General features: G+C 47.4%; 1 pseudogene; it reads left to right on the top strand.

Annotated features, from left to right (window-relative positions):
* The first annotated feature begins 15,478 nt into the window (after positions 1-15,478).
* On the top strand, positions 15,479-22,383 carry LOC147084054 (ferritin heavy chain B pseudogene; annotated as a pseudogene).
* The last annotated feature ends 1,182 nt before the right edge of the window (positions 22,384-23,565 follow it).

Genomic DNA, 23,565 nt, shown 5'->3' with positions numbered 1-23,565 from the left:
TTTTTGCAGAGCAATCTCGGGTGGCAAAGGCTTCCACCCACCTGGTAAATTGGTCAATTATTACCAGGCAATATTTCTTCCCCCGGTCCTGCGCTAAGGGGCCGGTGAAGTCAATTTGTAAGTTTTCCCAGGGTCCTTGGGGCCTGGGTTGGTTTGCTACTCTAACTCTACATCTCTGTCCTACATTATTCTTGAACATATTATACAGCGGTGGCAATATTTTGCCACTTCCTGACCTATCTTTGGCCACCACCAGTACTGTGTCAGTAGGTGCAACATGTTACTTCTGCCAGTATGTGTTACACCATGGTATAGCGCCATCAGTTGTTGTCTACAACATTCCGGTGCCACCACCTGGTTACGTGGGCCCCATTTCCAAATTCCATCTTGTAATTGCGCGCCAGCTTGTCTCCATTTCTTCTTTTGCTCTTTACTAGTATTTTCTTGTAGCTCCATTATATTCACTTCCTGTACCCCACTGACTATCATGACCATATTTATTTCGTTTTTGAACGCGTCCTCTGGTTGCATTTCTTCCGCAGCTAGTTTTAAGAACATAAGAAGTAGTAGCAGGAGTAGACCATACGGCCCCTCGGGCCTGCTCCGCCATTCAATAGGATCATGGCTGATCCGAATCTAGACTCACGTCCACTTCCCTGCCCTCTCCCCGTAACGCCTAATTCCCTTATCTGCTAGGAAACTGTCTATCTCCATTTTAAATTTATTTAATGTTGCAGCTTCCACAGCTCTCTGGGGTAGCAAATTCCATAGATTTACTACCCTCTGAGTGAAGAAGTTTCTCCTCATCTCAGTATTGAAAGGGCAACCCCTTATTCTTAGATTATGCCCCCTAGTTCTAGTCTCACCCATCAGTGGAAACATCCTCCCCGCATCCACCCGATCAAGCCCCCTCACAATCTTATATGTTTCGATAAGATCGCCTCTCATTCTTCTGAACTCCAATGAGCAGAGTCCCAACCTACTCAACCTTTCCTCATACGTCAACCCCCTCATCTCCGGAATCAACCGAGTGAACCTTCTCTGAACCGCCTCGAGAGCAAGTATATCTTTTCTTAAATATGGAAACCAAAACTGCACGCAGTATTCCAGGTGTGGCCTCAGCAATACCCTGTATAACTGCAGCAAGACTTCCCTGTTTTTATACTCCATCCCCCTTGCAATTAAAGCCAAGATTCCATTGGCCTTCCTGATCACCTGCTGCACCTGCATACTAACTTTTTGTGTTTCATGCACCAGGACCCCCAGATCCCTTTGTACTGTAGCACTTTGCAGTTTCTCTCCATTTAGATAATAACTTGCTCTTTGATTTTTTCTGCCAAAGTGCATAACCTCACACTTTCCAACATTATATTGCATCTGCCAAATCTCTGCCCACTCACTTAGCCTGTCTATGTCCTTTTGCAGCTTTTTTATGTCATCCTCATTGCTTTCCCTCCCATCGTTGTATCGTCGGCAAACTTGGATATGTTGCACTCGGTCCCTTCCTCCAAATCATTAATATAGATTGTAAAGAGTTGGGGTCCCAGCACTGACCCCTGCGGAACACCACTAGTTACTGATTGCCAGCCCGAGAATGAACCATTTATCCCAACTTTGTTTTCTGTTAGATAGCCAATCTTCCACCCATGCCAGTATATTACCCCCAATCCCGTGATTTCTTATCTTGATCAGTAATCTTTTGTGTGGAACCTTGTCAAATGCCTTTTGGAAGTCCAAATACACCACATCCACTGGTTCCCCTTTATCCACCCTGTATGTTACATCCTCAAAGGATTCGAGCAAATTTGTCAAACATGACTTCCCCTTCATAAAACCATGCTGACTCTGTCCTATTAAATTATGTTTATCCAAATGCTCAGTTACTGTTTCCTTAATAATGGACTGCAACATTTTGCCAACCACAGATGTTAGGCTAACTGGTCTATAGTTTCCAGCCTTCTGCCTACTACCCTTTTTAAATAAGGGTGTTACATTAGCAGTTTTCCAATCTGCCGGAACCTTTCCTGAGTCCAGGGAGTTCTGGAAAATAATCACCAATGCATCCACAATCCCTACCGCCACTTCCCTCAAGACCCTAGGATGTAGGCCATCAGGTCCGGGGGATTTATCCGCCTTAAGTCCCATTATTTTACCGAGTACCATCTCCTTCGTGATTTTAATCGTGTTTAGCTCCTCCCCCCCATTGTCCCCTGTTTGTCCAGTGTTGGGATATTTTTAGTGTCCTCTACTGTAAAGACTGATACAAAATGTTTGTTCAGCGTCTTTGCCATCTCCATGTTCCCCACCACTAGTTTCCCGGTCCCATCCTCTAAGGGACCAATGTTCACTTTAGCCACCCTTTTTCTTTTTATACAGCTGTAGAAACTCTTTCTATCTGTTTTTATATTTTTTGCTAGTTTACTTTCATAATCTATCTTCCCTTTCTTAATTAATCTTTTAGTTATTGTTTGCTGGCTTTTAAATGCTTCCCAATCTTCTATCCTCCCACTGGATTTGGCTACTTTATATGCCCTTGTTTTCAGTCGGATACTATCCTTTATTACTTTACTAAGCCATGGATGGCTGTCTTTTCTTTTACTCCCCTTTTTCCTCAGTGGAATATATTTATCTTGAAAGATGTGAAATATCTCCTTGAATGTAGACCACTGCTCTTGTACCGTCTTACACTTTAATCTGTTTTCCCAGTCCACTTTAGTCAATTCTACTCTCATACCTTCATAGTCTCCTTTATTTAAGCTCAGTATGCTGGTTTGAGATCCAACTCTCTCACCCTCAAACTGAATTTGAAATTCACCCATATTATGGTCACTCATTCCAAGGGGATCCTTTACTAGGACATTTTTTATTAATCCTGTCTCATTACACAGGACCAGATCTAAGATTGCCTGCCCCCTGGTTGGTTCAGTTACATACTGCTCAAGGAACCCGTCCCTAATACACTCTATGAACTCTTCCTCAGGGCTGCCATGCCCAATTTGATTAGTCCAGTCAATATGAAAGTTAAAATCCCCCATGATTATAGCTGTTCCCTTATTACAAGCCCCAACTATTTCCTGATTTATACTCCGACCAACAGAGTTGCAACTGTTAGGAGGCCTATAGACTACGCCCACTAGTGACTGTTTCCCCTTCTTATTCCTTATCTCCACCCAAACTATTTCACTATTCTGATCCTTTGACCCAATGTCATTTCTCACTATTGCAGTGATTCATTTATTTTATTAACATAGCAACCCCACCTCCCTTTCCTTCCTGTCTGTCCTTCCTAATTGTCAAATACCCCTGGATGTTTAGTTCCCAGTCATGATTATCTTGCAGCCATGTTTCCGTAATGGCCACCAGATCATACCCATGTGTAGTTATTTGTACCGTCAACTCGTCAATTTTGTTACGAATGCTGCGTGCATTCAGATAAAGAACTTTCAAATATGTTTTCTGACAATTTATTCCTGCTTTTACCCCTTTTACTACTTTACCTTTATCATTATACATTCTGTCCCTTCCTGACACGCTCTGGTTTTTAATTCCCCCACTGCAACTTGCTCTATTGCCTTCTCCGCTGTCATTTTTATTTTTCGCTCTCTTAAAACCTCGCCCCCAATAATTAGTTTAAAGCCCTCTCTACAGTCCTAGTTATTCGATTCGCCAGGACTCTACTCCCAGCACTGGCCAAGTGAAGTCCGTCCCAACGGAACAGCTCTCTCCTGTCCCAGTACTGATGCCAGTGTCCCAGGAAGCAAAACCCATTTCGCCCACACCAGGCTTTGAGCCACGCATTTAACTCTCTAATTTTATTTACCCTAGCCAAATTTGCACGTGGCTCAGGTAGTAATCCAGAGATTATTACCCTTGTGGTTCTGCTTTTTAATTTGGCCCCTAGCTGCTCAAACTCCCTCAGCAGAACCTCCTTCCTTGTCCTATCTATGTCGTTTGTACCAACATGGACCACGACAACTGGATCCTCCCCCTCCCACTCCAAGTTTCTCTCCAGCCCAGAGGAGATGTCCTTAACCCTGGCACCGGGCAGGCAACACAGCCTTCGGGACTCTCGCTCTCGGCTGCAAAGAACTCTATCTATCCCGCTAATGATACTATCCCCTACCACTACAACATTTCTTTTATCTCCCCCCACTTGAATGGCTCTTCGGTGCTGTGGCCGGGTTGCTCATCCTCCCTGCAGTCCCTGTTCCCATCCCCACAGGGAGTAAGAGCCTCAAACCTGTTGGACAAGAGCAAGGGCTGCGGCTCCTCCAACACTACCTCCTGGATCCCCGTACCTGCCTCACTTCTAGTCACACCATCCTGACCCTGGCCACGGACTACATCTGAATTAATTAATCTAATTGGTGTGACTACCTCCTGATACACAGAGTCCAGGTAACTCTCCCCCTCCCTGATGTGTCTCAGTGTTTGAAGCTCGGACTCCAGCTCTTCAACACAGAGCCGGAATTCCTCGAGCAGCCAACACTTACTGCAAATGTGATCACTGTGAGCATCAATGTTGTCCACCAGCTCCCACATATTGCAGCAGCAACACATCACCTGATCTCCCATTCTATGTAATTAATTACATTTATTATTATTCTTAAATACCCCCTGCCCCGATTCTAGATGGTGAATATCACACCTTAGAAACTATAAACCACAGAGTTTAAGCTTCAAAAGAGAGAAATACTTACCAACCAATCACTTACCCGCTTTCTGGTGACGTCACACTTGGATTACTTTTTACCTCTCTCCTTCCCTCTGAGGTCCGAGACTGGAGATTGGTAAACCTTACCTGGGTCTCTGGGGCCTTTTTAAGCTTCCCGCTCGCACCTCCCGCCGACACCCGCGTCTGAGGCCTTACCTGGGTCTCTGAAGCTTTTTTAAGCTTCCCGCTCGCGCCTCCCGCCGACACCTGCGCCTAGATCTGCATACCTATTCCCCATAGGGGCCTGTTCCTGGGGTTCATACAAACATAGAAGATAGGAGCAGGAGTCGGCCGCTCGAGCCTGCTCCGCCATTCAATGAGATCATGGCTGATCATCCAAATTCAGTACCCTGTCCCTGCCTTCTCCCCATATCCCTTGATCCCTTTAGCCTTAAGAAATATATCCAACTCCTTCTTGAATATATTTAATGAATTGGCCTCCACTGCCTTCTGTGGTAGAGAATTCCACAGGTTCATCTCTCTGGGTGAAGAAATTCCTCCTCATCTCTGTCCTAAATGGGTTACTCCTTTTCCTTAGACTGTGACCCCTGGTTCTGGACTCCCCGGCCATCGGGAACATCCTTCCTGCATCCAGTCTGTCCAGTCCTGTTAGAATTTTATAAGTTTCAATGAGATCCCCTCTCATTCTTCTAAACTCCAGCGAGTATAATCCCAATCGACCCAATCTCTCCTCATATGTCATTCCTGCCATCCCAGGTATCAGTCTGGTGAATATTCGCTGCACTCCCTCCATGACAAGAACATCCTTCCTCAGATAAGGCGACCAAAACTGCACACAATACTCAAGGTGTGGTCTCACCAAGGCCTGTACAACTGCAGCAAGACATCCTTGTTCCTTTACTCGAACCCTCTCGCTATGAAGGCCAACATACCATTTGCCTTCTTAACCGCCTGCTGCACCTGCATGCTTACCTTCAGCGACTGGTGCACAAGGACACCCAGGTCTTGTTGCACTTCCCCTTCTCCCAACCTATTGCCATTCAGATAATAATCTGCCTTCCTGTTTTTGCCACCAAAGTGGATAACCTCGCATTTATCCACATTATACTGCATCTGCCATGCTTCTGCCCAATCACTCAACCTGTCCAAATCATACTGGAGTTTCTCGGCATCCTCCTCACAGCACACACGCGCACCCAGATTTGTGTTGTCTGCAAACTTGGAGCTATTACATCTAGTTCCCTCGTCTAGATCATTTATATATAGTGTGAATAGCTGGGGTCCAAGGACCGATCCCTGCGGTACCCCACTAGTCACTGCCTGCCACTCGGAAAAAGAGCCATTTAGTCCAACTCTTTGCTTCCTGTCTGCCAACCAGTTCTTTATCCAAGTCAGTACCTTGCCCCCATTCCCATGTGCCTTAACTTTACACGCTGTTCTCTTATGTGGGACCTTATCGAAATCCTTCTGAAAGTCCAAATACACCACATCCACTGGTTCTCCCTTATCTATTCTACCAGTTACATCCTCAAAAAATTCCAGTAGATTAGTCAAGCACGATTTACCTTTTGTAAATCCATGTTGACTTTGTCCGATCCTGTCACTGTTTTCCAAGTGCTCTGCTATTACATCTTTTATAATGGACTCTAGCATTTTCCCCACTACCGATGTCAGGCTTACCGGTCTGTAATTTCCTGTTTTCTCTCTACCACCTTTTTTGAATAGTGGGGTAACATTAGCTACCCTCCAATCCATGGGAACTGTTCCAGAGTCTATCGAATTTTGGAAGATGACCAGCAATTCTGTCCCTCTAGTGCTACTTGTCTCTCCCAGTCCTCTCTTCACCTTGTTTCTCCTCTCTAATGTTTCATCCTGGTGCCCATCCCCCTGTCAAATTAATTTAACCCCTCCCCCACAGCACTAGTTAACCGTCCCGCGAGGACATTGGTCCCAGCTCCGTTGAGGTGCAACCTGTCCACCTTGGACAGGTCCCTCCTGCCCCAGAACTGGTCCCTCCTGCCCCAGGAATCTGAAGTCCTGCAATATTTCTCTTTCAGGTACTTATCCAATTCCCTTTTGAAAGCGGTGATTGAATCTGCCTCCACCACCCTTTCAGGCAGTGCATTCCAGATCCTAACCACTCGCTGCGGAAAAACGTTTTCCCTCGTGTCGCCTTTGGTTCTTTTGTCAATCACCTTAAATCTGTGTCCTCTGGTTCTCGACCCCTCTGCCAATTGGAAGAGTTTCTCTCTATCTACTCTGTCCAGACCCCTCTTGATTTTGAACACCTCTGTCAAATCTCCTCTCAATCTTCTCTGCTCCAAGGAGAACAACCCCAGCTTCTCCAGTCTATCAATGTAACTGAAGCCCCTCATCCCTGGAATCATTCTCGTAAATCTTTTCTGCACACTCTCTAAGGCCTTCACATCCTTCCTAAAGTGCGGTGCCCAGGATTGGACACAATACTCCAGTTGAGGCCAAACTAGTGTTTTATACAGTTTCATCATAATTTCACACTTTTGTACTCTATACCTCTATTCATGAAGCCCAGGTTCCCGTAAGCTTTTTTAACTGCTTTCTCAACCTGCCCTGCCAGCTTCAATGATTTGTGCACATATACCCCCAGCTCTCTCTGTTCATGCACCCACTTTAGGGTTGTACCCTTTAGTTTAGATTTCCTTTCCTCATTCTTTCTACCAAAATGTATCACTTCACATTTTTCTGCATTAAATTTTATCTGTCACGTGTCCGCCCATTCCACCAGCCTGTCTATGTCCACTTGAAGTCTATCACTATCTTCCTCACTGTTCACTATACTTCCAAGTTCTGTGTCATCTGCAAATTTTGAAATTGTGCCTTGTACACCCACATCCAAGTCTTTAATATAGATCAAGAAAAGCAGTGGTCCTCGCACCGACCCCTGAGAAACCCCACTGTGTACCTTCCTCCAGTCTGAAAAACAACCGTTCACCACTACTCACTGTTTCCTGTCACTTAGCCAATTCCCTATCCATGCAGCCACTGTCCCTTTTACTCCATGGGCTTCAACTTTGCTGGTAAGCCTATTATGTGTCACTTTGTCGAATGCCTTGGAAATCCATGCACACCACGTCAACCGCAATGCCCTCATCAACCCTCGCTGTTACCTCATCAAAAAACTCCATCAAGTTGGTTAAACACGATTTGCCTTTAACAAATCCGTGCTGGCTTTCCTTAATTAATCCACACTGTTAATTTTGTCCCTGATTTTTGTTTCTAAAAGCTTCCCCACTCCCGAAGTCAAACTGACTGGCCCGTGGTTGCTGGGTTTGTCCTTACACCCTTTTTTGAACAAGGGTGTGACATTTGCAATTCTCCAGTCCTCTGGCACCACCCCAGTTTCTAATGAGGATTTGGAAGGTTATGGCCAGTACCTCCGCAATTTCTTCCTTCACTTCGCTCAGCGTACTAGGATGCTTCCCATCCGGTCCTGGTGACTTATCTACTTTAAGTACAGCCAGCCTTTCTAGTACCTCATCTTTATCAATTTTATCCCATCCAGTATCTCCTCTACCTCCTCCTTCACTATGTCTATGGCAGCATCTTCTTCCTTGGTGAAGACAGATGCAAAGTACTGATTTAGTACCTCGGCCTTACCCTCTGCCTCCATGCGTAGGTCTCCTTTTTGTTCCCTAATCGGCCCCACCCCTCCTCTTACTACCCGTTTACTATTTATCTGCCTATAGAAGACTTTTGGATTACCTTTTATGTTATCTGCCATTCTATTCTCATGCTCTCTCTTTGCCCCTCGTATTTTCTTTTTCACTTCTCCTCTGAACTTTCTATATTTAGCCTGATTCTCAGATGTATTCTCGACCTGACATCTGTCATACACGCTCTTTTTCTGCTTCATCTTACTCTCTATCTCTTTCATCATCCAGGGAGCTCTGACTTTAGTTGCCCTACATTTCCCCTTAGTGGGAATGTACCTCGACTGTACCCAAATTATTTCCTCTTTAAAGGCAGCCCATTGTTCCTCTACAGTTTTTCCTGCCAATCTTTGATTCCAATTTACCCGGGCCAGATCCATTCTCATCCCACTGAAATTGGCCTTGCCCCACAGTGCAGTGGATGCGCTCTGGACTGCACTCCCCCCGAGGTGTCGTCACCCTCACCGGGATTCAGCACTGAAAACTCCCGGGGGATTCCTGCACTGCCTTGCCGCCTCAAACCCTGCTGGGTGGCCACCCAGTTACAATTCCCACGAAGCCTCTGTGGCTGCGGGGTGACCACCTCCTGGAACGTGCGCTCCAGGAAACTCTCAGCCTCCCATCTGCCCGGCAGTGACTCCAGCCGCTCCCCAAGCTCAGAGACCCTAAGCTCGAGTTCCAGCCATGGGAGGCGCTTCCTGCACACGCGGTTCACCAGGACACGTGAAGCATCCTGGAGTTCCCGCATGGCACAGGAATTGCAGCCATCGGTCCCATCGTTTGGCTTAAAATCTATCTACTTAAGCTATAGATATATCTGATGTGAGGTTAGTGTCCCCTTACCCCTGTTTATTATTCAATCAGTGATTGCCCCTTTGCCAGGCCCGCTGCCTGCGGCCCCTCTCCCAGATTCCAGCCCCAGCTCTGTGCTGCCTGCGGCCCCTCTCCCAGATTCCAGCTCCAGCTCTGTGCTGCCTGCTGCCCCTCTCCCAGATTCCAGCCCCAGCTCTGTGCTGCCTGCGGCCCCTCTCCCAGATTCCAGCTCCAGCTCTGTGCTGCCTGCTGCCCCTCTCCCAGATTCCAGCCCCAGCTCTGTGCTGCCTGCGGCCCCTCTCCCAGATTCCAGCTCCAGCTCTGTGCTGCCTGCTGCCCCTCTCCCAGATTCCAGCCCCAGCTCTGTGCTGCCTGCGGCCCCTCTCCCAGATTCCAGCTCCAGCTCTGTGCTGCCTGCGGCCCCTCTCCAAGAGTCCAGCTCCAGCTCTGTGCTGACTGAGCTGCTCTCACCTGGGGACAGCAACTGGAGCCTGAAAATCAGCTTCGCTGCCCCTGAGCTGGGAAAGAGCGACATGAGACAACATTCTCCCTCTTACTACTTTCTACACTCCTTTTACAGGGTTTTAGAAATGGAGCATTTACAGACAGGAAGCTCAGAACAAACACGACGTGAAGATTTGACAGAGTCACTCGATTCATCAGGACCTGAATATCATCGGCCTTTTCACATGGAAGGAGAGAGCAGCGATCACAGCGCAGACAAACCGCACACGTGTTCCGTGTGTGGACTCGCCTTCAGCCGATTGCCTGCCTTGGCGAGACACGTGCACCGTCACACCGGGGAGAAACCGGGTAAAGGTGGGGACAGCGGGAAGAGATTCAGTTCCCCATCTGCGTCAGATGTTCATCGGCGCAGGCACACCGGGGACAGTCCGTTCACCTGCTCCGTGTGTGGGAAGGGATTTGTTCATCCATCCCACCTGCTGAGACACCAGCAAGCTCACTCTGATGAGAGAGCGTTTAAATGTTCTGACTGCGGGAAGAGTTTTAAAAGCTCCGGGGTTCTGAAGGAACACCAGCGAGTTCACACTGGGGAGAGGCCATTTCCCTGCTCTGTGTGTGGGAAGGGATTCTCTGTTTCATCCAAATTGCTGAGACACCAGCTTGTTCACACTGATTTGAGAGCCTTTAAATGTTCTGTGTGTCAAAAGAGCTTTAAAAGCTCCACAGACCTGGAGCGACACCATCTACTTCACACTGATGAGAGGCCGTTTAAATGTTCTGACTGTGGGAAGAGCTTTCAATGCTCCGTGGATCTGACCACACACCAGCGAGTTCACACCGAGGAGAGGCCATTTCCCTGCTCTGTGTGTGGGAAGGGATTCTCTGTTTCATCCAAATTGCTGAGACACCAGCTTGTTCACACTGATGAGAGACCGTTTACATGTTCTGACTGTGGGAAGAGTTTTAAAATCTCCGGGGCTCTGACCAAACACCAGCGAGTTCACACTGGGGAGAGGCAGTTCACCTGCTCTGTGTGTGGGAAGGGATTCACTCTCTCCTCCACCCTGCTGAGACACCAGCTGGTTCACACTGACGAGAGGCCATTCACCTGCTCCGAGTGCGGGAAAGGATTCACTCGTCTCACCTCTCTGCGGGAACACCAGCTGGTTCACACTAACGAGAGGCCGTTTAAATGTTCCGACTGCGACAAGAGTTTCAAATGCTCCAAGGGCCTGAAGCAGCATTGACGCATCCACACCGGGGAGAGGCCGTTCAGCTGCTCTCACTGCGGGAAGCGGTTTACGCACTCATCCAATCTTCGGAATCACCAGTTCACCCACACCGGGAAGAGGCCGTTCCCCTGCTCCGTGTGTGAAAAGGGATTCACCAGTTCATCTGACCTGCTGAGACACCAGCGATTTCACACCTGAGTGCACTGGTCCCATTCTGCTGTTAATCACATGAAGGACTGTTCTGTGTTAATAATGGCAATTATGGGGTTGGGGGGGGCGGGGGCGGTTTGAAGATGCTGATAACCCCAGTAACTAGGCTGGAGTTTAAGAGGGGTCAGCCTCGTCTCAGTGGGTGACACTCTCACCTCTAGAGTCAGAAGGTCGTGGGTTTGAGTCCCACTCTGGAAACTTGAGCACTTAATCTAGGCTCACATTCCAGGGCAGTATTGAGGGAGAGCTGCTCTGTCAGAGGTGCCATCTTTCAGATGCGACGTTGAACTGAGGCCCCGTCTGAAGGGATAATTACTGTCCTAGCCCTTTTGGGCTGTCCCAGATCAGGCGTATTCCCCAGACGTTCACTCTCAATTTAACTTGGAGATAGCCGAATTACATAAGATGCTTAAATGGGTCTAAAGGTTCAGACTATCTCTCCCTAAAGGAATGGAATGACTAAAGATGTTACCATCCTCCGGATAGTACTTTTAATATGTTGAACTAGACTGTAGCCTGATCCTGCTCCTATTTCGTGTGTCTAATTCTGATAGATTCAGGAGATGGTTCTGTGATAGTGGATTGGCGGTTAGGATCAGATCAGCCATGATCTTATTGAATGGCGGAGCAGGCTCGAGGGGCTGATTGGCCTACTCCTGCTCCTATTTCTTATGTAACCTTCTGGATATTATGAGGGTCTGGAATACCCCCCAGAATTCTGCAACTCCTTACAAAATTGTGTACAGATTTTGTGGGTTCACGAGTCTATACAGAATTACTCTTTGAGACTATTCTAAAAGTATATAGTTTTATTTAAGAGCTGACATTCAGTTAACATCTGAATTATGATGCCATGAGACGGGAACTGAGTAGGTCTGATTGGACAACGTTCCTGAGAGGACTGGAGGTAGATAAACAATGGCAAACATTTAAAGATAGAATGACAAAATTGCAAAAATTGTTTATACCAATCTGGCATAAAAGGAAATCTAAAAAGGTGACTCAACCGTGGATAACAGGGGAAATTAGAGACAGCATAAAATCCAAAGATAGGGCGTATAAAATAGCCAAAAAAAGCGCCAGAGCGGAAGATTGGGAACAGTTTAAGATAGAGCAAAGGAGGGCAAAGGGCATGATCAAGAGGGGCAAAATAGCTTACGAAAACAAGCTGGCGGAAAATATAAAAACTAACTCCAAAAGCTTTTATAAATATATCAAAAGGAAAAGACTGGTGAAAACCAAAGTTGGTCCATTGCAGTCAGATACGGGGGAATATATAATGGGAAATAAGGAAATGGCAGATCAACTAAATGCATACTTTGGGTCAGTCTTTACGAAGGAAGACACAAAAAACCTCCCTGGGATATCGGGAAAAATAGGGACATTGGCAAAGGAGGAACTGACGCAAATCAATATCTCTAAGGATATGGTGTTAAGGAAGCTAAAGGGATTGAAGGTGGACAAATCCCCAGGGCCTGATAACATGCATCCTAGGGTACTGAAGGAGGTGGCCCTAGAGATAGCGGATGCACTAAGGATGATTTTTCAGAATTCATTAGACTCGGGAACAGTGCCGATGGATTGGAGGGTAGCTAACGTTACCCCACTATTCAAAAAGGGGGGTAGGGAAAAAGCAGGTAATTACAGACCTGTAAGCCTTACATCAGTTGTGGGCAAAATGCTGGAGTCCATCATTAAGGATGAAATAGCGGAGCACTTAGCAAATGGGGACAGGATAGGACAGAGTCAACATGGATTTACAAAGGGTAAATCGTGCTTGACTAATCTATTGGAATTTTTTGAGGGAGTAACTGGTAGAATAGATGGGGGAGAGCCAGTAGATGTGGTGTACCTGGACTTCCAAAAGGCCTTCGATAAGGTCCCACATAAAAGATTAGCATGGAAAATTGAGGCTCATGGGATAAAGGGGAAAGTTTTGGCGTGGATAGGGAACTGGCTGTCAGATAGAAAACAGAGAGTTGGAATAAACGGCTCATTTTCTGAATGGCAGGCAGTAACAAGTGGGGTACCACAGGGATCTGTCCTGGGCCCCCAGCTGTTCACAATTTACATTAATGACCTGGATCAGGGAGTCGGATGCAGCATTTCCAAATTTGCAGACGACACTAAACTAGGAGGTGGGGTGGGCTCAGAGGAAGAGACCAGGAAGCTCCAGAGCGATTTGGACAGACTGGGCGATTGGGCGGATAAATGGCAGATGCACTATAATGTGGACAAGTGCGAAGTTATCCACCTTGGGTGCAGGAACGGGAGGGCAAATTATTATTTAAATGGCAATAGATTGGGAGAGGGGGAAGTACAGAGAGACCTGGGTGTTCTTGTACACCAGTCACTGAAGGCGAGCATGCAGGTGCAACAGGCGGTCAAGAAGGCAAACGGTATGCTGGCCTTCATAGCAAAAGGGTTAGAATACAGGAACAGGGATACCTTGCTGCAGCTGTACAGGGCACTGGTGAGACCACACCTCGAGTACTGTGTACAGTTTTGGTCGCCTCATCTGAGGAAGGATGTTCTTGCCATGGAGGGGGTGCAGCGGCGATTCACCAGGCTGATACCAGGAATGGCGGGAATGACCTATGAGGAGAGACTATGTAGTTTAGGGATGTACACACTGGAGTTTAGAAGATTGAGAGGGGACCTCATAGAAGTGTATAAAATTCTGACAGGTCTAGACAGACTGGATGCAGAAGGAATGTTTCCCTTGGCGGGTGAGAACAGAACTAGAGGACATAATTTAAGGATAAGGGCTAAACCATTTAGGACAGAGATGAGGGGGAATTTCTTCACTCAGAGAGTGGTGAACCTGTGGAACTCATTGCCACAGAGGGCAGTGTACGCCAGCTCATTAAATATATTTAAGAGGGAATTAGATATATTTCTACGGGCAAAAGGGGTTAAGGGTTACGGAGAGAAGGCGGGGACGGGATACTGAATTAAAGGATCAGCCATGATCTCATTAAATGGCGGAGCAGGCACGAAGGGCCGAATGGCCTACTCCTGCTCCTATCTTCTATGTATCTATGAATCAGTCGCAACATTAACAAATCAAAATACAATTAGCTTACATTCCTTATTTCTCAGAGATCCTTATTTTCAAATCTTTACTTTGTTACATTTCTTATTTCTTACTTATTTCTAAATCCAGAACATCCACCAAAATCAATCTGACTTCCCGAGACTCAGTTAAAGACTTACAGAGATGCCTCTGGAAAGTTGAGAAATGCTTTGCCCGTTCAACGTGTTCTGACTTTCTGTTAAAAGGGTCTTATTTTTATACCCTTTTGGCAGTGGTTTCTTCTTTGATGTTCTCTGCTGATGTCAGCTAATTGTCTTTATTGATACCGCTTTCGAATGCTTTCTATTTTACTGTCAATTCAACTATTGCATGCATAATTATTTCTCTACCTTTAAGTGTTCCAAAAACCATCGTAAAATCAATGACAGCAATGGTTTCCATTTGATGTCATTCTTACCGAAGATTCTTCATTCAATTCTTAATATTGGCTTTACTGGTTCTTAGCAGACATTTCGACTCCCCTTATTCTCCAAGTTCAATACAAACACAATGCAATTGCTTGGTAACATAGAAAACATAGAAACATAGAAGATAGGAGCAGGAGTCGGCCATTCGGCCCTTCGAGCCTGCTCCGCCATTCAATGAGATCATGGCCGATCATTCAAATTCAGTACCCTGTTCCTGCCTTCTCCCCATATCCCTTGATCCCTTTAGCCTTAAGAAATATATCCAACTCTTTCTTGAATATATTTAATGAACTGGCCTCCACCGCCCTCTGTGGCAGAGAATTCCACAGGTTCACCACTCTCTGGGTGAAGAAATTCCTCCTCATTTCAGTCCTAAATGGCTTACCCCCTTATCCTTAGACTATGACCCCTGGTTCTGGAATCCCCAGCTATCAGAAACATCCTTCCTGCATCTACTCTGTCCAGGCCCTGCTCTGTGTGTGGGAAGGGATTCTTGCAGTCCAACAACCTGCTGGCACACCAGCTTGTTCACACTGATGAGAGGCCGTTTATATGTTCTGACTGTGGGAAGAGCTTTAAAAGCTCCAATGACCTGCTGAGTCACCAGCGAGTTCAGACTGTTCTTTAGCGCAGGGTCCTGTAGACAGCTGGGGAGACATGAACGTGGAATGGATGAATGTTTTATAAATTCTTGTACTGCTGTTTAATCTTTCAATCTGTTGTGCTGATGATTCCCTTGATTTGACTGTTAATGTTATTTTTGTTTTTCTCCTTATCACAGGCAATTGCCTATTAAAAGTCAACCATCACAACCAATAAAACCTGTAACATAACAAAAAAAGTTTAAAGGAAACTTAAATGAAATTAAAATTCTATTTTCGGTGGTAATGATGCACGCCAATCCCTCCGGTACCCACCGGTCACGGAAGGCCTCGAGCGCGCCGGTGGACTGTTCATGTCATTACATCGAATGTACAGCACAGAAACAGGCCATTCGGCCCAACTGGTCCATGCCGGGGTTTATGCTCCACGCGAGCCTCCTCCGACATATCCTCCTATGTTTATCTGGCTTCTCCTTAAATACATCTATGTCGTTCACCTCAACTACTCCTTGTGGGAGTGAGTTCCCCATTCTCATCACTCTCTGGGTAAAGAAGTTTCTCCTGAATTCCCTCCTGGATTTATTAATGACTATTATATTGATGGCCCCATAACTATGATGAGATTCTGTTAATCTGACCAGTATGTTGTTGTACTTTGTCTTTTTCTGATGAATGAAACATTACTGAGCCCCTGTACCCATGTTATGGGATGAAGTGCCAGACAAGTGAAGGCACAACGTCTGGGTGTGAATCTGATAATAACCTCACGGACCGTATAGGTGTGATAGCCAGATGGGCTTGATGTTATAGTCTGGTCACAGATGGACTAAATTCCCTGAATTAGCAAGAGTTCAGGAGGCGGTCAACAGACGGGTCCAAACATAAGAACATAAGAAGTAGGAGCAGGAGTAGGCCATACGGCCCCTTGGGCCTGCTCCGCCATTCAATAGGATCATGGCTGATCCGAACCTAGACTCACGTCCACTTCCCTGCCCACTCCCCGTAACCCCTAATTCCCTTATCAGTTAGGAAACTCTCTATCTCTGTTTTAAATTTATTTAATGTCGCAGCTTCCACAGCTCTCTGAGGTAGCAAATTCCATAGATTTACTACCCTCTGAGTGAAGAAGTTTCTCCTCATCTCAGTTTTGAAAGGGCAGCCCCTTATTCTAAGATTATGCCCCCTAGTTCGAGTCTCACCCCTCAGTGCAAACATCCTCACCGCATCCACCCGATCAAGCCCCCTCACAATCTTATATGTTTCGATAAGATCGCCTCTCATTCTTCTGAATTCCAATGAGTAGAGGCCCAACCTACTCAACCTTTCCTCATAAGTTAACCCCCTCATCTCCGGAATCAACCAAGTGAACCTTCTCAGAACTACTTCGAGAGCAAGTATATGTTTTCTTAAATATGGAAAGCAAAACTGTACGCAATATTCCAGGTGTGGCCTCACCAGTACCCTGTATAACTGAAGCAAGACTTCCCTGCTTTTATACTCCATCACCCTTGCAATAAAAGCCAAGATTCCATTGGCCTTCCTGATCACCTGCTGTACCTGCATACTAACCTTCTGTGTTTCATACACCAGGACCCCCAGATCCCTTTGTACTGTAGCACTTTGCAGTTTCTCTCCATTTAGATAATAACTTGCTCTTCGATTTTTTCTGCCAAAGTGCATAACCTCACACTTTCCAACATTACACAGAAACACAGAATCACACAGAAACCCCACAGTGCAGATAGAGGCCATTTCGGCCCATCGAGCCTGCACCGACGCATATCCCACCCGATCCCCGTAACCCCTACACCAACACATATCCCACCCTATTCCCGTAACCCCACATATTTAATCCCCCTAACACTAAGGGTCAATTTATCATAGCCAATCAACCTAACCCGCACATATTTGGACTGTGGGAGGAAACCGGAGCACCCGGAGGAAACCCACGCAAACACGGGGAGAATGTGCAAACTCCACACAGACAGTCGCCCGAGGCCGGATTCGAACCCGGGTCCCTGGCGCTGTGAGGCAACAGTGCTAACCACTATGCCACCATGCTGCCCTTATACTCCATCTGCCAAATTTCTGCCCACTCACTTAGCCTGTCTATGTCCTTTTGCAGGTTATTTATGTCCTCCTCACTCACTGCTTTCCCTCCCATCTTTGTATTGTCGGCAAATTTGGATACGTTGCAGTTGGTCCCCTCCTCCAAATTGTTAATATAGATTGTAAAGAGTTGGGGTCCCAGCACTGACCCCTGCGGAACACCACCAGTTACTGATTGCCAACCCGAAAATGAACCATTTATCCCAACTCTCTGTTTTCTGTTAGATAGCCAATCTTCCACCCATGCCAGTATATTACCTCCAATCCCGTGATTTGTTATCTTGTGCAGTAATCTTTTGTGTGGCACCTTGTCAAATGCCTTTTTGAAGTCCAAATACACCACATCCACTGGTTCCCCTTTATCCACCCTGTTTGTTACGTCCTCAAAGAATACGAGCAAATTTGTCAAACATGATTTCCCCTTCATAAAACCATGCTGACTGTCTGATTAAATTATGCTTATCCAAATATCCTGTTACTGCTTCCTTAATAATGGACTCCAACATTTTACCAACCACAGATGTTAGGCTAACTGGTCTATAGTTTCCAGCCTTTTGTCTACCTCCCTTTTTAAATAAGGGCGTTACATTAGCAGTTTTCCAATCTGCTGGGACCTTTCCTGAATCCAGGGAGTTTTGGAAAATTACCACCAATGCATCCGCAATCCCTATCACTACTTCTCTCAAGACCCTAGGATGCAAGCCATCAGGTCCAGGGGACTTATCTGCCTTAAGTCCCATTATCTTACCGAGTACCACCTCCTTAGTGATTTTATTCGTGTTTAGCTCCCCCCCCCCCCCCATAGCCCCCTGTTTGTCCAGTATTGGGATATTTTTAGTGTCCTCTACTGTAAAGACTGATACAAAATATTTGTTCAGCGTATTTGCCATCTCCATGTTCCCCACTACTAATTTCCCAGTCTCGTCCTCTAAGGGACCAACATTCACTTTAGCCACCCTTTTTCTTTTTATATAACTGTAGAAACTCTTACTATCTGTTTTTATATTTTTTGCTAGTTTACTTTCATAATCTATCTTCCCTTTCTTAATTAATCTTTTAGTTATTCTTTGCTGGCTTTTAAATGCTTCCCAATCTTCTATCCTCCCACTAGATTTGGCTACTTTATATGCCCTTGTTTTCAGTCGGATACTATCCTTTATTACTTTACTTAGCCACGGATGGCTGTCTTTTCTTTTATGCCCCTTTTTCCTCAGTGGAATATATTTTTCTTGAAAGTTGTGAAATATCTCCTTGAATGTACACCACTGTTCATGTACCATCTTACACCTTAATCTATTTTCACAGTCCACTTTAGTCAACTCTGCTCTCATACCTCCATAGTCTCCTTTATTTAAGCCTAGTACGCTGGTTTGAGATCCAACTCTCTCACCCTCCAACTGAATTTGGAATTCAACCATGTTATGGTCACACATTCCAAGGGGATCCTTTACTAGGACATTTTTTATTAATCCTGTCTCATTACCCAGGACCAAATCTAAGATTGCCTGCCCCCTGGTTGGTTCAGTAACATACTGCTCAAGGAACCCGTCCCTAATGCACTCTATGAACTCTTCTTCAAGGCTGCCCTGCCCAATTTGATTTGTCCAGTCAATATGAAAGTTAAAATCTCCCATGATTATAGCTGTTCCCTTATTACAAGCCCCAACTATTTCCTGATTTATACTCCGACCAATAGAGTTGCAGCTGTTAGGAGGCCTATAGACTACGCCCACTAGTGACTTTTTCCCCTTATTATTCCTTATTTCCACCCAAACCGTTTCACTATCCTGATCCTTTGACCCAATATCATTTCTCACTATTGCAGTGATTCCATCCTTTATTAACACAGCCACCCCACCTCCTTTTCCTTCCTGTCTGTCCTTCCTAATAATCAAACACCCCTGGATGTTTAGTTCCCAGTCATGGTCACCCTGCAACCATGTCTCCATAATGGCCACCAGATCATACCCATGTGTAGATATTTGTACCGTCAACGCGTCAATTTTGTTACGAATGCTGCGTGCATTCAGATAAAGAACTTTTAATTATGTTTTGTGACAATTTATTCCTGCTTTTACCCCCTTTACTACTTTACCTTTATCTTTATATATTCTGTCCCTTCCTGACACACTCTGGTTTTTAATTCCCCCACTGCTACCTTGCTCTATTGCCTTCTCCGCTAACATTTTAATTTTTCGCTCTCTTGAAACCTCCCCCCCACTAATTAGTTTAAAGCCCTCTCTACAGCCCTAGTTATTCGATTCACCAGGACTCTAGTCCCAGCACTGGCCAAGTGAAGTCTGTCCCAACGGAACAGCTCTCTCCTGTCCCAGCACTGGTGTCAGTGTCCCAAGAAGCAAAACCCATTTCTCCCACACCAGTCTCTGAGCCACGCATTTAACTCTCTGATTTTATTTACCCTAGCCAAATTTGCTCATGAGGGCAGGTACAGCACAGGTTAAATACAGAGTAAAGCTCCCTCTACATTGTCCCATCAAACACTCCGAGGGCAGGTACAGCACGGGTTAGATACAGAGTAAAGCTCCCTCTACGCTGTCCCATCAAACACTCCCAGGGCAGGTACAGCACGGGTTAGATACAGAGTAAAGCTCCCTCTAAACTGTCCCATCAAACACTCCCAGGGCAGGTACAGCACGGGTTAGATACAGAGTAAAGCTCCCTCTACATTGTCCCATCAAACACTCCCAGGGCAGGTACAGCACGGGTTAGATACAGAGTAAAGCTCCCTCTACACTGTCCTGTCAAACACTCCCAGGGCAGGTGCAGCACGGGTTAGATACAGAGTGAAGCTCCTTCTACACTGTCCCATCAAACACTCCCAGGGCAGGTACAGCACGGGTTAGATACAGAGCGTCAGCCGTGGCTCAGGCGGCAGCACTCTCCCCTCTGAGTCAGAAGGTTGTGGGTTGAAGTCCCACTCCAGAGACTCGAGTCTAAAACTCTGTGCTGCCCCTCCAGTGCAGTGCTGAGGGAGTAAAGCCCAGTGCAGAGTAAAGTTCCCTCTGCACTGCTCCACGAACAGGCCTGAGCCCCAAACTCAGAAGAGCGCCCTCTGCTGCATTCCACTTGTCTCAGCATCTGTCCCACCATTCCCAGAGGGCTGGTCGGTCAGTCGCCTTCCTTTCCCTGGATCAGGAGAAGGCATTCGACAGGGTGGATCACGAGTATCTCTTCCGGACTCTGCGTGCATTTGGGTTCGGGACGCATTTTGCCGCCCGGATCCAACTTCTGTACGCCACCGCGGAGTGTCTGATTAAAGTTAACGGGTCTTTGATGGCGTCCCTTCGCTTCGGGAGGAGGGTGCGTCAGGGATGCCCCATGTCCGGTCAGTTATACGCCATCTGCGTGGAGCCTTTCCTGCACCTCTTGCGGAAGAGTTTGACGGGACTGGCTCTGCAAGGGCCGGGCATGGAGGTCGTCCCCTCGGCTTACACCGATGATGTGCTCCTCATGGTCACGGATCCCATCGACTTGCGGAGGATGCGAGAATGCCAGCAGATTTACTCGGACGCATCCTCCGCCAGGATCAACTGGGAGAAATGCTCCGGGCTCCAGGTGGGTCAGTGGCAGGTGGACTGCCTGCCGGAGGAGTTCAGGCCCTTCGCCTGGAGCACAACACACCTCCTCTACTTGGGAGTCTACCTCAGCCCCGCTGAGGGTGCCTGGCCAGCGAACTGGCAAGAGCTGGAGGCCAAAGTCACAGCTCACATAGGACGCTGGACAGGACTGCTCCGAGTGTTGTCCTACAGGGGTCGAGCGCTGGTCATAAACCAGCTGGTGGCTGTCATGTTGTGGTACCAGTTGGTCACCCGGTGCGGAGGGGAGTGGGCAGGTTGATGGACCTCCTCGTGGAACTGCTCCTGGGCCTGGTGAAAATAGTCATTACGAGGTCCAGGCAGCGGGTGGTCGAGGGGGTTGTTTGGCCCAATTGCCTGCCTCTCTTCTGCGGCTATGTTCGCGCCCGGGTGGCCCTGGAGATGGAGCACGTGGTGTCTGCCGGCACACAAAGAGGCCTTCCGTGACAGGTGGGCGCCGTGGGGACTGGAGTGCATCATCACCCTGGCCAACAATATCTTGATTTGATATTATATTAGTGTCTTGATTTGACTTGTTAGTTTTGTTTGATGTTTTCTTAAGTTACAGTTGATTTGTTAATCAGCCAGTCAAAAGAGGAACAACTGCCTCGAGCCGTCTCAGCAAGGAGAGGGGAGGAGAGGATTGGTCGCTCTCTGTGACCAGGAGGAAGAGGAGGAGCCAGAGAGACAGAGGGCAGAGTGGAGACCACCACTACTGTTGCTGCTACTGAGGTGCCAAGAGAGAGAGAAGAGGAGAGGAGAGGGAAAGACCAGAGGGAAGCCAATTCCATCACTGCCTCTCCAAATGGCCTCCATTGCAGGAGAGTGAGAGGGGAGACAAAGAGAAACCAACAACATGTGTTTGGAAGGAGGGAGAGCCATTTGAAAAATCGACAGTCCTTCTCCTTTGGCCGGGATGACGTTGCCCTGCGTCACTTTGCCAAGTTCTTCAAGGAGCAGTCACACGAGGAACAGGAGCACGCTGAGAAACTGAGGAAGTTCCAGAATCGGCACGGAGGCCAAATCATCTTGGCGGCCATCAAGAAACCAGAGCAGGATGAGTGGAGCAATGGTCTGGAGGCGATGTCGAGAGCTCTGCAGATGGAGAAGAATGTCAACCAGAGTCTGCTGGATCTGCACAAACTCTCCACTGGGAGCGCCGACCCTCATCTGTGTGACTTCCTGGAGACCCACTATTTGGATGAACAGGCGAAGATGATCAAGAAGCTTGGAGATCACATCACCAACTTGAAGAGACTGGGAACCCCCTGAGAATGGCCTGGGAGAGGAACTGTTTGACAAACTCACTCTGGGAGAGAGCAATTAAAGTGACTACTGGGATCAAGCTTATTGTGTTTAGTACTCGTGTTTATATAATTGTGTGTGAGACCCCTGCCTTGTAGGGAATGATGGCTTGTGACTTTGTACAAAGAGCTGAGACCTGGGCTCTGTAATGTCATTAACTGTAAATAAATTGTTCAATATTAATTTTAAAAAATGCCTGAGCCCCAAACTCAGAAGAGCGCCCTCTGCTGCATTACACTTGTCTCACCATCTGGTCCGGACCTGGTCGCTCCCCCTGTGTTTGTGGCCAAGATGCAGAAGAAGCTCATCGACTTCTTCTGGGACAAAAGGAAGCACTGGGTCTCTGCCGCGGTTCTGAGTCTCCCGCTTAGGGAGGGCGGTCAGGCACTGGTGTGCCTTCGCACCCGGGTGGCGACTTTCCATCTTCAGACGCTGCAGAGATACGTGTACGTGGAGAATCCTCTGAGACGGTGTGCGCTGGTGACGTATTTCTTCCGCCAGCTGCACGGCCTCAATTATGACACGCAGCTCCTGTTTGTGGAATTGGGCCATACGCGTGCCTACCTGCGGGAGCTGCCTGTCTTTTACCAGGAACTGCTATGGGTCTGGAACAGCGTCGCCTCCAGGTGGAGTTCGCCCCATTCAGGAGTGGCGGCTCTCCTTTGGGAGCCGCTGTTCAGGAATCCACACCTCCATGATCACGGGTTCGGGTGGCTGGCGGAGGGCAGGGCTGTGCCTGGCAAGGTAACCAGAATCGGGGACCTGCTCGATGGTGGAGGAGCGGGCTGGATGGTGCTGGAGGAGCTGGCACAGCGTCTGTCCTGGGCCAACACCCGGCTCGCGTTCAAAGCCATCGAGACGCTGAAAGTGGCACTGGGCCCCAACTCCACTAGGTGTATCAAGGAGGCTCAAGCACATGGGGTGATCCCGTCCGAACTGACCCCCGTTCAGATGGAATTCCTCATCAGCGCACGGCCCCAAAACCCCTCTCGGGAACCGGCGCCTCTCAACTTGAGCCATCTCAGGGAAATGCCCTCCATGCCGTTCAGTTCTGCGCGGAGGGGTTTCCTGTACGGGCTGCTCCTGCACACACTCCACTTTGTCATCTTCACCTGCCGTCTGGACACGCCTTGGCGTGCCATCTTGCCGTCCGGCGGAGGTCCCCAATGGGGGGCTCTCTGTGCGGGAGTCCTCCCTTTATCTATTGGGGACTTGGCCTGGAGGGTGTTGCATGGAGCAGTCCCGTGCAATAAGATTTTGGATAAGTTCATGGACTCCCAGGCTGCTTGCTATTTTTGCGGCCTGGAGGAGTCCGTGTTCCATATTTATGTGGAATGTGAGAGGTTGCAGCCCCTCTTTCACTAT

This window comes from Somniosus microcephalus, unplaced genomic scaffold (genome assembly GCF_052327205.1).
Source record: "Somniosus microcephalus isolate GS21.2 unplaced genomic scaffold, FLI_Smic_1.0 scaffold4, whole genome shotgun sequence".
NCBI classification, from domain to species: Eukaryota; Metazoa; Chordata; class Chondrichthyes; order Squaliformes; family Somniosidae; genus Somniosus; species Somniosus microcephalus.
The sequence above is the reverse complement of the archived record's forward strand: the minus strand, read 5'-3'. Positions and strand labels throughout refer to the sequence as shown.